Here is a 10849-nt window from a genome sequence, read left to right on the forward strand (position 1 = left end):
TCTTAATCTGACAAAAGAATGTGCTCCCAGCATTCATCAGGATTCTTTTCACATTCTTTAGCAAAGTTTAGTCTTGTAGTTTTGTGCCAAAGACTAGACAAGATTTTTTTTTTGGATGCTCTTTGTAGAATCTGATGTTACGGACTATCCTTCACTGTCTGAGCTTTAAGGAAACTCTGATTTCAATTGATAACCTCCGTGTCAAGTCTAAGGCATCCGTTGTCTCCACTCTCTGTGGAGTCATTTTAGGATGACGACAACTACAGCCCTGATTAGTGCTACTATCGCTCCTTCTATACCTCCTGATTACTGCCGACATTGCTTTTCTGCTGATTTTCAGTTGATCACTGATCCTCTTGGATTGCTTTTCAGCTTTGTGAAGCCTCACAATCACATTATTCAGCTCTTCTGGAAATTCCATCCCATTTAAAACCATGATGCAGACATGCAGATAGACATAGTTAATAGGTCCAAAACTGATGACGTTCCGCTGTTCACATCTCATTTTATAACCACGTTCACGCAGTTAAGCTGATTGGAAATCACAGGTGGACTCAGTTTAGTTCTAGTGATCACAGCTGGATTCAGTTTTGTTGCACTGAGTTTCTACTTTGGGGCCTGATTGTTCAATATAATCTTTCAAAAGCATTTATTTGTGATTGCTCATATGATAAAGTACTCTGCTGATCAGCTTCGAAGTAATGCAGTTATTCAGAGGCGATTCAATTTACAATCATTTGACATTTAAGAGATTTTGCACAGCGGTATAGTCTTTTTTATCATGTAATACGATAAATATGACAGTTCTCATAAATGATTATTAGGATGGGGTAAAAAAAAAGACAATTTAGCTTGTTTTTCTCTGACATTTCTCTAGTCTTCTACGCTGCTGCTTTCCTACTGGATTTATCGTGACCTGCATGCCCGGTAATCTTCACGGACTGCCTGCATTTAGGTTTTCATACATTATTTGTAAAATGTGAGAGAAAATAGCAGCACAGCATCTGTAAACTGAGGATAGCAAGCCATTGCAGGGAGAATCCTTTTCACGGTAATGCAAGTAGAGAATGCGTGAATTACATATTTACACTGACTGACCTACACACAGCTCACAAAACAAGACGAGGTTCTGCAGTTTCTTTGAAAAGCCAGTAAATAATGAATAACTAGATTCATCCCTGGAACAAAGTAGCCAAGGTTGTAGGTTTGTAGCATTCTCTCCACATTACCTGCTGTGCACAAGAGAGTGAATATTGTGCATGTGTGTTTGGTTTAGATTGAATTCTTGCAGCTTTGCTTGTTTTTATTGTTCTTATTTTTCTATTGTGACCTCAACAATAAGGAAAATATAGGCAAAATTATTATTTAACAACTACATTCTGTAGATCCTGACAGAACACAACACCAGATTCTTTAGCAAAAAAAAAAATAAAAAAATCATGAATATACTTCGATATAATGAGAAATTTTTGTATAAATATCAAGACATGTCTGGAACTGAAGCAAAAGTGAGAGGAGAGTGTGAAGAAGAAAACAGGCTCCTGAGGTATTTCCTTAAATCGAGAAGTTAGTGGATCAACAAAAAGCTGAAAATTAAATGCAGTGATGTGACTAAAAACTCACTGATCACTGTGCAGCTTCATTATTTGGGCCCAGTGAAAATATGCCTAAAAACAAGTGTCTTTAGAGTGAATGTTCATCCAGTAAGATGATTCCTGTGTGAAAATCTGCAGCTTTCTGGATGCAGAACTTCCCAATAAACACAAGGTGGCAGCATTATCCCACTGACAGGATTTATGTCTCATAAAGCTGAGTTCCTAAACTGTATCAATTCTGACACCAGCTTTAGTAAACCGACTCTACAACCACAACAACAACATATTGGTTAGTGCCATCAACACCTTACAGTACACTGAAGCTTTGCCACTATCACACCCTTCCACACTCACCACTGTGACCTCTATAGATGAGTGAGGTGGCTCTCCCTTCATACCAATGTTATTCAGCAGGTTTAACAGAGAATCCATTCAGACTGTTGACCCAGCAGTTTGAATTTCATTTTATCCCTTAATCGCACTTGACTCAAAGCAAGACACTGCAATAAAGTATGTACAGCTAAAACAGTTGTGCACTATTTTTCTGAAATACAGATAAATGCTGAAAAACCAGAAGCTTTTTTGGAGTTAAAAACAAGAATGACCTTGAACTGAAGAAAAAGTTTTAGCACAACAGCTCAAGAAGCACCAAGATACCAAGCATTCATCACGGGGCAAAGACAACTCTTGTTCATATCAACCCACTTTAATATTAAAAATTAACCTACCATGCATGTCGTCGGACTGCTGGAGGAATCATCTGGAGAAATCCCACACAAAAGATGCAAACTCCACACAGAGAAGCTCCAGTCGACCAGCAACTTCAAAGTCATAGCTTTTTGCTACCACTGCTGTCCTCTGTTGAAACAAAACAAACAAATAAGATATTTTTTGCTGTAAAATGTGTCTTTCAAGCTTAAACTCAGGACAGAGTGCTTTGCAGGACAACTTACAGCATCAAAGCAAACTTTTGGAAGCAAAAGGGACCATATGATCGTGTTCATTTTGACCAAAAATGTCTTCTAAATGGTGAAAGTGTTTCAGTGGTATTAGATTTCTGTTGTCCAGGTACATTTTACACACACTAATAGAATCTTGTCCCTGTTTGTCATCCTGAATAACCGAAGCTGACTAATATATATATATATATATATATATATATATATATATATATATATATATATATATGGTCTTTTGTCTACTTGGTTTTAACCCCTGTAGATTAATGTCTGTTTTGTGCAAAATTTTTAACTTTGTTTTAGAAAGATACTATAAAAGTAAAATTATCACCATCATTACTAAATCACTTTCTATAAATTTAGTTACACATCAGGGCATATTTTATATCAAATTTTCAACCTTTAGCTGTGTTTGAAATATAATACTTATTGCCCTTCTGCAGTCTGCCTCCAGTGCAAATTTCATTCTTTGTTTTTTACAAGAATATGCTTATTAATACACTTCATATCTGTTATTTCAACTCATCAAAGCCTGTGTTGTGATTCTCACAACAGTTTAAGTGGTTTCTCACAACTATCACGAGTTATTAATGAAATTCTAAGAAAACTGAGTGCACACATAAACCGCTCATGTGACAGTATATTAGCATTTTCATTGAAAAGACTGACAATGATTTATATCTCTGGGACAGCCAGAAAAGAATGAGGCCTTGTTTCTGATCCTGCTGTTGCTCCAAAGAAAAGTGAGAAATTGTGGAGGAAAAAAAGAGCTTCCAATTAATAACTTGCTGATGGAATTTTGATAATTTAATGGGCAATCCATTTGACAAACAAAATACATGTAAGGAGAAAGGCCAGGCCACTAAATGTTATTATCTTTTTACCCAAATAACGCTAAAAAATGTCATTTAAACAATGTCTATAACTAGTTCATGTGGGTGAGTATTGTTAAAACAAAAACCCCTGAAAAGTTGGGCAAATAATAATTGTAGTAATCTATTTATTTTGGAATGGGATGTAATTATCAATTACCGGTTGTATGCTCCTTTTATTTTTGAAGATCAGAAAATCCATGCAGTCTTAAAAGAAATCAAATTTCTAATCTGGATTAAATATAATTTCTCTTAAATATGTTATCTTGAACGAAGCGAAGAAGAATGAGCAAAGAGAAACTCAGAGAATCACCACACCAATAAAACCTCCAGGTAGCTTTCTTTTTCAAACAATTTAATTTTTTTTAAAAATATATAATGATCTTGATGTGAATGAAAAAGTAGGCCTATGTGGCGGCCAGCAGTGTTCAAAATAGTTTTGGAAGCATATACAGCTTTATAACATAAGCTATTTTAATAGTGTTGTTGTATTTGAATTGTATGCTTATTTGAAGACAACAAAATGTTGGTATTAGGTCCGTAATCAATCCGTGTATATTTTGGCAACTGGATTTTCCGTTCTGAAACAGGTATTGAAAAACAAAAAACAAGTGGTTATTTGATTTTCCTTTTAAAATACAAAAATTTAAATTGAAATGCAAGGCATTTTTCCTTTTCATGATCAAAAAGGGATATACGAAATTTTAAAAATGTTTTGATTTTCACTTTATATTTAGAATAACAAAAAAATGAAATCAGTAAGAGACAGAAACGAAAAAGGTCAGTTTTTTTCATTTTCTGAGACCGGAAGTGGTCATCAGCAAGTGTGGAGCCAAACGACAACAAGATTCTCAGAGGGTGGAGCCAGAGAGCAGTGATTGGTCAGACTGACTGAGAGCCAGAGAGCAGTGATTGGTCAGACCATAGATAATATAGAAGACAGTCAGACTAGTCTTTGTTTATCTATGGTCATCACGTCTGGTAGCATCTCTGGCTGCTGTTGCCCCTTTTTTGGAGTAAAACACAGTAAGAAGTTAAATACTTCTAACCAGTAGCGTTGTTTTGTTGTACGTTAAGTCAGCGACTTGTGAAGAGTTGTGTTTTGTCGTGTTTGAGCAGTTGGTCCGGACGCGTTAGCTAGCTAAGCGGCTAAGTTAGCTAGCGGGCTAATTAACACAGGTGGCTAACTTACCGCTGAACACCTGTGTTAGTTGCTGCAGCAGCTGTCCTCATTATTAGAATGACCTTCTCAACCTGTATTTCTCTGCTGTGTATTTTAGCTTTTAAAAAAGTTATTTTACTTTAAGGTTAACCGAAACCCGTTGAGCTGCACTGAAGTTTAACATTCAGCTGGTTTGAATTAAACTGCGCTTAACTTAACATTGCACAACATTACCTCTCTGAATCTCCATAATTTCATTAAATTCCTTCTCTCTTCCACTGCTCAAGTTCAATCCAGTATATAAAGTAACATTAATAAACTAACAACCAGCCATTGTATTTATTTATTACTGCATGTATTTGTAGTAAAACATGAGTTGAAACATCCTACTTTTGGATCTAGAACTGTACAAGCCGTTCATTTTCAGTCACCTGATGAGTTAAACTCCCCTTTTTATGTGAGGTTGAAGCAGAAAGTCTGAGTTAACAAAGAAAGTTGTTTATAATTTGCGATACCTGTTATCTCTTACTGAGGCTTTAGTTTTTGTTGAGCCGATTTACACGTAGAAACTTTGTTCAGGAATATTTCTCAGTAGCTCAGAGGACAGGCTGCTTTTTACACAACCTTGTAAGAGAATGTCTGTCAATGCTTTCAGCAGAATTTAGAAACACAACACTTCCTAAACAGATATTTTGAGGCTGTGAGGTTGAACGTTTGAGAGTATATCAGTGTGTTTGTTTGTGGTCTTTCTGTTTCTAGGTGGAAGCTGAATTAGTGAGGATGACTCCTGCTCCTGTCATCTCTAAGCTCCTCACACATCTTTACCTGCACATGAGGAAAATCACTCCCGTAGAATGCAGGTATGTTTGTCATTATTATAAAAAGATGTTGCCTGGTGACCTGTCAGAAACCCATTATACAGAGTCAGCCAAAATAATGTTTACACACATCAGGAAAAGAAAAACTTGCATAAATATTTCAATACCAAATTTATTCAGACATCACGAGATTAATAAAAGTTATCTTTGGCCTCTACAATTACAAGAGGTGCTCAAAGTGGTGGCCACTGGCTTCCAGACATTTCTGTTCTGTTGTAGATGTCACTTGTTGATTCTCCATTCATGAGGGTAGCGCCATCTGTTGGGAAAACATCGTACAACAGGACACAGAGTTATCGTGATTTGATAAAACTTAGAAAGAGGAATCTATTTGTGTAGAAGTACTTATACAAATGAAATATTTATAAAAGTTTTTCTTTTCTTGATGTGTGTACATTATTTTGGCTGACTCTGAACTTAATGAGAACAAAACTGTCATTTAATTGTTGCTCTGAAAGCTTCTTTAGTGAAAACCGGCTGGTGTTCTGCTTTGAAACAAACTGCTGTTGAGGTCTGTGTTTTTAGGTTTAACCCCACAGTTTCTGAATGAACTGATAGTTTGTTTTGTTTGTTTGTTTTTATCCTGATCAATGTGGACGTTATAATTGATGGTAACATTTACTGATCATATAATCAGCATGACAATATAACAGTAGAACATTCTGACCACCTGACTAATACTGTGTTGGTCCCTTTATGCTGCTAAAACTCCTCTGACCCAGTGGTTCATCAGAACCTCTGGGGATGTCCTGTGGATCCTGTGGGTTGCAGGGTGGGTCCTACCTAGACCAGGCTGATCCTGGACCATCCCACAGATGCTCAATCAGATCTGGATGTGGGGATTGTGGAACCCAGGTGAACAGCTTAGCTCTGTCGTGTTCCTCGGACCACTCCTGAGCAGTTTAATTTGTCCTGCTGAGGGAGGCAGCTGGCATCAAGGACTGCTGTTGCCATGGAGACTAGGGGGTTGTTTGTCCTGCAGTGTTTAGGTGGTGGTACATGTCAAACATCCACATGAACGTCAAGGTTTCCCAGCAGAACGTTGCATTAGAACAAGATGATGGATGTTGTTCTCTTCAGCTGTCAGTGGTCAGAATGTTGTGGCTGATCGGTGGATCTGTCTGCCTTTACTCTGACATCCAGAGTTATACAAAAGTGTAGAATGTGTGCAGTGCAGAAGAGATTTACTTTATTGTATGCATTTTTTTTGTCTTTAACCCTGGTCTAAATGCAGTTCATCCTGCCTCACTCCAACACAGACCAGTGCCTTCACTCAGACTTTGTCAGAAAATTAAAACTTGAGGGTTAATCTTTAAATTATTATCACCATTGTGGGCAAGCTGTGTTTATTTATAAAGCATATTCAAACCCTGCTTAAGCTGATTAAAGTGAAATAAAAAGTAGCACCCGCACACACGCCCTGTCACTGTCATTAATCAGCTAACAAACAGACGCTAGCATCAGGAGAGCTACCAGACAGACTAACGTTACGTTTCCTCACTGTAAAACGGAACAAATGTAGGATACTGTAGTGACTTACCCTGCTGTTGAGCTCCTTCATCCTCATCGGCGACTCCGTGTTTCCATTTCAGGTGCTGCATCAAGCGCGAAATGCTCCCACACTTTTGAGGACTTCGGTCAAACTGTTTTCTCCGTGTCGGTCATGTTTCATTTGTTGAATTTACTTTTCCTTTGAAAATACTGCCTCTGCTCTGCATCCACCTCGCTCTGTTCAAATCGCTCTGCAAGTGGAGTTTCAGTTTTTTAAACTTCATTTCAGTTAGCCAGCACTGACGAGGCCCTGCACGTGAAGTAGACGGCTCCGCGACAGGGCGAGTGACGCATGAATCGCGCGACACAACGAATCGATAGCGAAATTCGTTGCCAACGCTTTTAATAATCGATTATTATTGATTTTATCGATTCGTTCTTGCAGCCCTAATCCATATACATATTTTTATTAATTCCAGGGCTGGTTCAGTAAAGATTATAATAATAACTACATCAGATAATTCTTGGTCGCAGTTGGAATTTTGCAGACAGAGATGGTTGAGAAGGTTTGCAGTTCTTATTTTGGCAAAATATGTTGTAATGGAAGATCTTTATTGTCATTGTACATGAAATTATCTGCAAACCAGCAAAGTGCATCAGTCTGAGGGATCTAAAAATAAAGAAAAATGCTTCTAAAGCCAATAATAAACAGAATATTTTGAGGGAATATTGTAAAAAGGAAAGAAAAGCTCCATTCTCACTCCTCTCAGGATAAACTGTCATTAAAATTAACTTTAAATTTAGCTTCAACACGACATAAAAACATTTACTTTCATTACTGATGTTAAGTTTTAATAAAGTTAATGCTACTTTTATAAAATGATGAAAGTGAATAAATTGTATTTCTGTGATCTGTGTTTGATTTCTGTCTTTTCTCCTGTCATCCAGATGTTCAGAGGGAGATGATGCAACATCTGGTCCAGCTGATGGAAGGTCTTGAAGTTCTCTGACTGGCCTCGACTGAAGATGGTCGTCTCACTGGATTTAAGGTTCAGATGCTCAGTAACAGGGCTGCACAGTGGCGTAGTGGTTAGCACTTTCGCCTTGCAGCAAGAAGGTCCCTGGTTCGCGTCCCGGCTTTCCCGGGATCTTTCTGCATGGAGTTTGCATGTTCTCCCTGTGCATGCGTGGGTTCTCTCCGGGTACTCCGGCTTCCTCCCACAGTCCAAAAATATGCTGAGGTTAATTGATTATTCTAAATTGCCCGTAGGTGTGAATGTGAGAGTGCTTGTTTGTCTTTGTGTGTGGCCCTGTGACAGACTGGCGACCTGTCTAGGGTGTCCCCTGCCTTCGCCCGAGTCAGCTGGGATAGGCTCCAGCCCCCCCCCGCGACCCTAGTGAGGATTAAGCGGTGTATAGATAATGGATGGATGGATGCTCAGTAACAAACTCCACCAATGAGCCAACAGGGAAGCTTTAGGTTTATTAAATGTTGCTATGAAGGTTTCGCTGTTTTTCTTAGTGAATGCAATGAGCTCCAACTGAAACTTGAATTAGAACTTAGAAGTAAATCCTTCCATCTGAAAGGATTTAGTTGCATTAGTAACCTCATAACATTCTAATTTTTATTCCAGTCTTGGTTGGAAATAGAATCTCTGTATTGATTCAGGTAAAAACTGAACTTCACAGCATGTTGGAGCAAAACAACCAGATGAAAACTGTGATGGTGTTGGATTGTCAGACTGTAATGTTGCAGCTCAAAGCAGCTATTCTAGCTCAGTTCATTCTGACATTCAGCTATGAATCAACACAGCAGATGGTGATCCATGCTGTGGAAGTCTCACATCTCCTGATTTAATGGAGCTGCTTTGCACTTTTTACACTGTTTATTCACCAACACTTTATTTAATAAAAGTCCCATCTAGTTTTTATGAGGAATGTGATGTTTTAATTTCTCTGTGAATAACTGCAGTCTAATGCAACAGCTGGAGTTGTAACATCTGTCCTGATATTGATCATGAAGTATTGATCAGAATACTTATGGTCAGCAGTCATCCCTGAAGTTTTACATTAAAATCTTTACTTGTGTTGTGAACTTTGGTAAGAAGCAGAAACATTAGCGTTGCCATGGATACATGAGTGTTAAATTCTGTCCATGTTTCCATTTTGGGAAATGCAGTCCAGATGAGTTTGTTTTTACTGCCAGCTACCATTCAGTCTGAGATATTAAGAATAAATAAATGTGCATAATGTGGAAATGAACAGATTTGATTTTTATTTATTCCTACAGTTGCTGCATGTAAAGTTCCAAAATGTGGACGAATTTAGTCTCACAATGACAGACAATAAATATTATCTGAAAGTCAGGTTATTGTTGTTTATCAGCACAATACAAAAAGATTCTTGTTAGAAATATTCCAGTTAAGACTCTAGAATATCATGATTTATGTAAATTTACCTCAATAACATGAATGTTCAGGTTAAGATTGTGCAGTGATATTTATTATGTAAGTTTAGCTGATTATAGTTTATGACTCTGCACTACAATATTATTATTTAAATATTATTTATTTAAATTTGCATCATTATTATAATATTTAGGGTCAGACCCTACAGTATTGAGATTAAGAAATCAAATATTCTATAAAATGTAAATACACTGAATTCATTTAGATATATTTAAGTGAGACTCTACAATATTATTTGACACAAATCTATCTAAATCAAAATTTTAATAATTTTCACGCCAAACATTTACTGGACTGATTTCAATATTAAAATCATTCCTTTCTAATCCTCTGCTGTACGTTCAAACCTGAGGCCTTAAATAGAAACACACAAGTATCTGATTGAAGGAACTTCTGCAGAGTCCTGGTTCCAGAACATGATCATAGAATTATAGACAAACTTTAACAAAAGCTGCCTGAGAGTTTACAGGTTTTTATGTTGGATTTCTTCAGTAATTTAATGAGTTATCAGCAAAAATCAAGTGTTCATTTGATGAACTTCATTTCCTAAAACATCCAGAATTGGAGCTCATATCTTTGGCAGCTGTAAAGTTTCTGCTCCTTCAAAGTTCACAACACAATGAATGAATTCCTAAAACACTCTCAATGCTGGAGAGCGTTTGATGCTGAAGCAGTGATCAGTTTTTCTGTTTGTTCTCTGGAGATGCACAATGAGGGACGTCTGCAGAGACTGAGAAAGAGTCTCACCACATCCTGACATGAGGAAAAAGACTTTATTGAAGACTAGAATGAGAAAAACTATCAGACAGCAGACGGCTGCATTCAAGGTGAGCTCTGAACATTTGATCTGGAACAGGAATTCAGTAACGGCAGCATGAGCTTCATTTCAGTCTGTAGCTGCTGAATTCATGGATGAATTATCTGGCACAAGAGAGGAAGACCATCAAACATCCACATCAGCTGATGGAGGTCCAAGAGTCTCACCCAACAACCAACCTACAGAGTGAAGACCTCAAATCTGATTGGACGGCCTCCTATTCAGCCACGTGTGAACAAATGCCTCTAAGCTGATTTGTTTTCTAAAATAAATCTAGTTTGAGTCCTAATCTCTGCCTGAGTGTTTGCTTCTTTACACCGCTGTTAACAGTTTAGGCTGTTAGATTGTTCCAGATAAGACAAGTACAAGATTCTTCAGAGCCGTTCTACCACGAGCCTGACAGGAAGAACTGCAACAGCTACTGAATGTTCCTGTGTTCCTACAGTAGTGAATTTTAGGTGGACTATACCATTAAACTCACCTTTTAGGTCTACATTGGAGAATTTTAGGTGGAATTTTCTTCCAAACGGTCTTTTAGTCTACATTTAAGGATGTTTAGGATGGTATATTCTTCCAAACCAACTTCTCAGGTCTACATTTCAGGTGG

The 10849-nt window shown here is 37.5% G+C and overlaps 1 long non-coding RNA gene across 2 annotated transcripts; it reads left to right on the plus strand.

Moving 5' to 3' along the window:
* The first annotated feature begins 5346 nt into the window (after nt 1–5346).
* LOC129349730 (uncharacterized) lies at nt 5347–10531 on the plus strand. 2 transcript variants are annotated; one of them, XR_008602845.1, is made up of 4 exons: nt 5347–5448; nt 7906–8006; nt 10129–10252; nt 10357–10531. It is a non-coding gene; the product is annotated as an uncharacterized LOC129349730 (long non-coding RNA). The 2 variants fall into 2 exon arrangements; XR_008602844.1 differs by having other exon boundaries at nt 7906–10252.
* The last annotated feature ends 318 nt before the right edge of the window (nt 10532–10849 follow it).

Source organism: Amphiprion ocellaris, chromosome 9, assembly GCF_022539595.1.
Source record: "Amphiprion ocellaris isolate individual 3 ecotype Okinawa chromosome 9, ASM2253959v1, whole genome shotgun sequence".
NCBI lineage: Eukaryota > Metazoa > Chordata > Actinopteri > Pomacentridae > Amphiprion > Amphiprion ocellaris.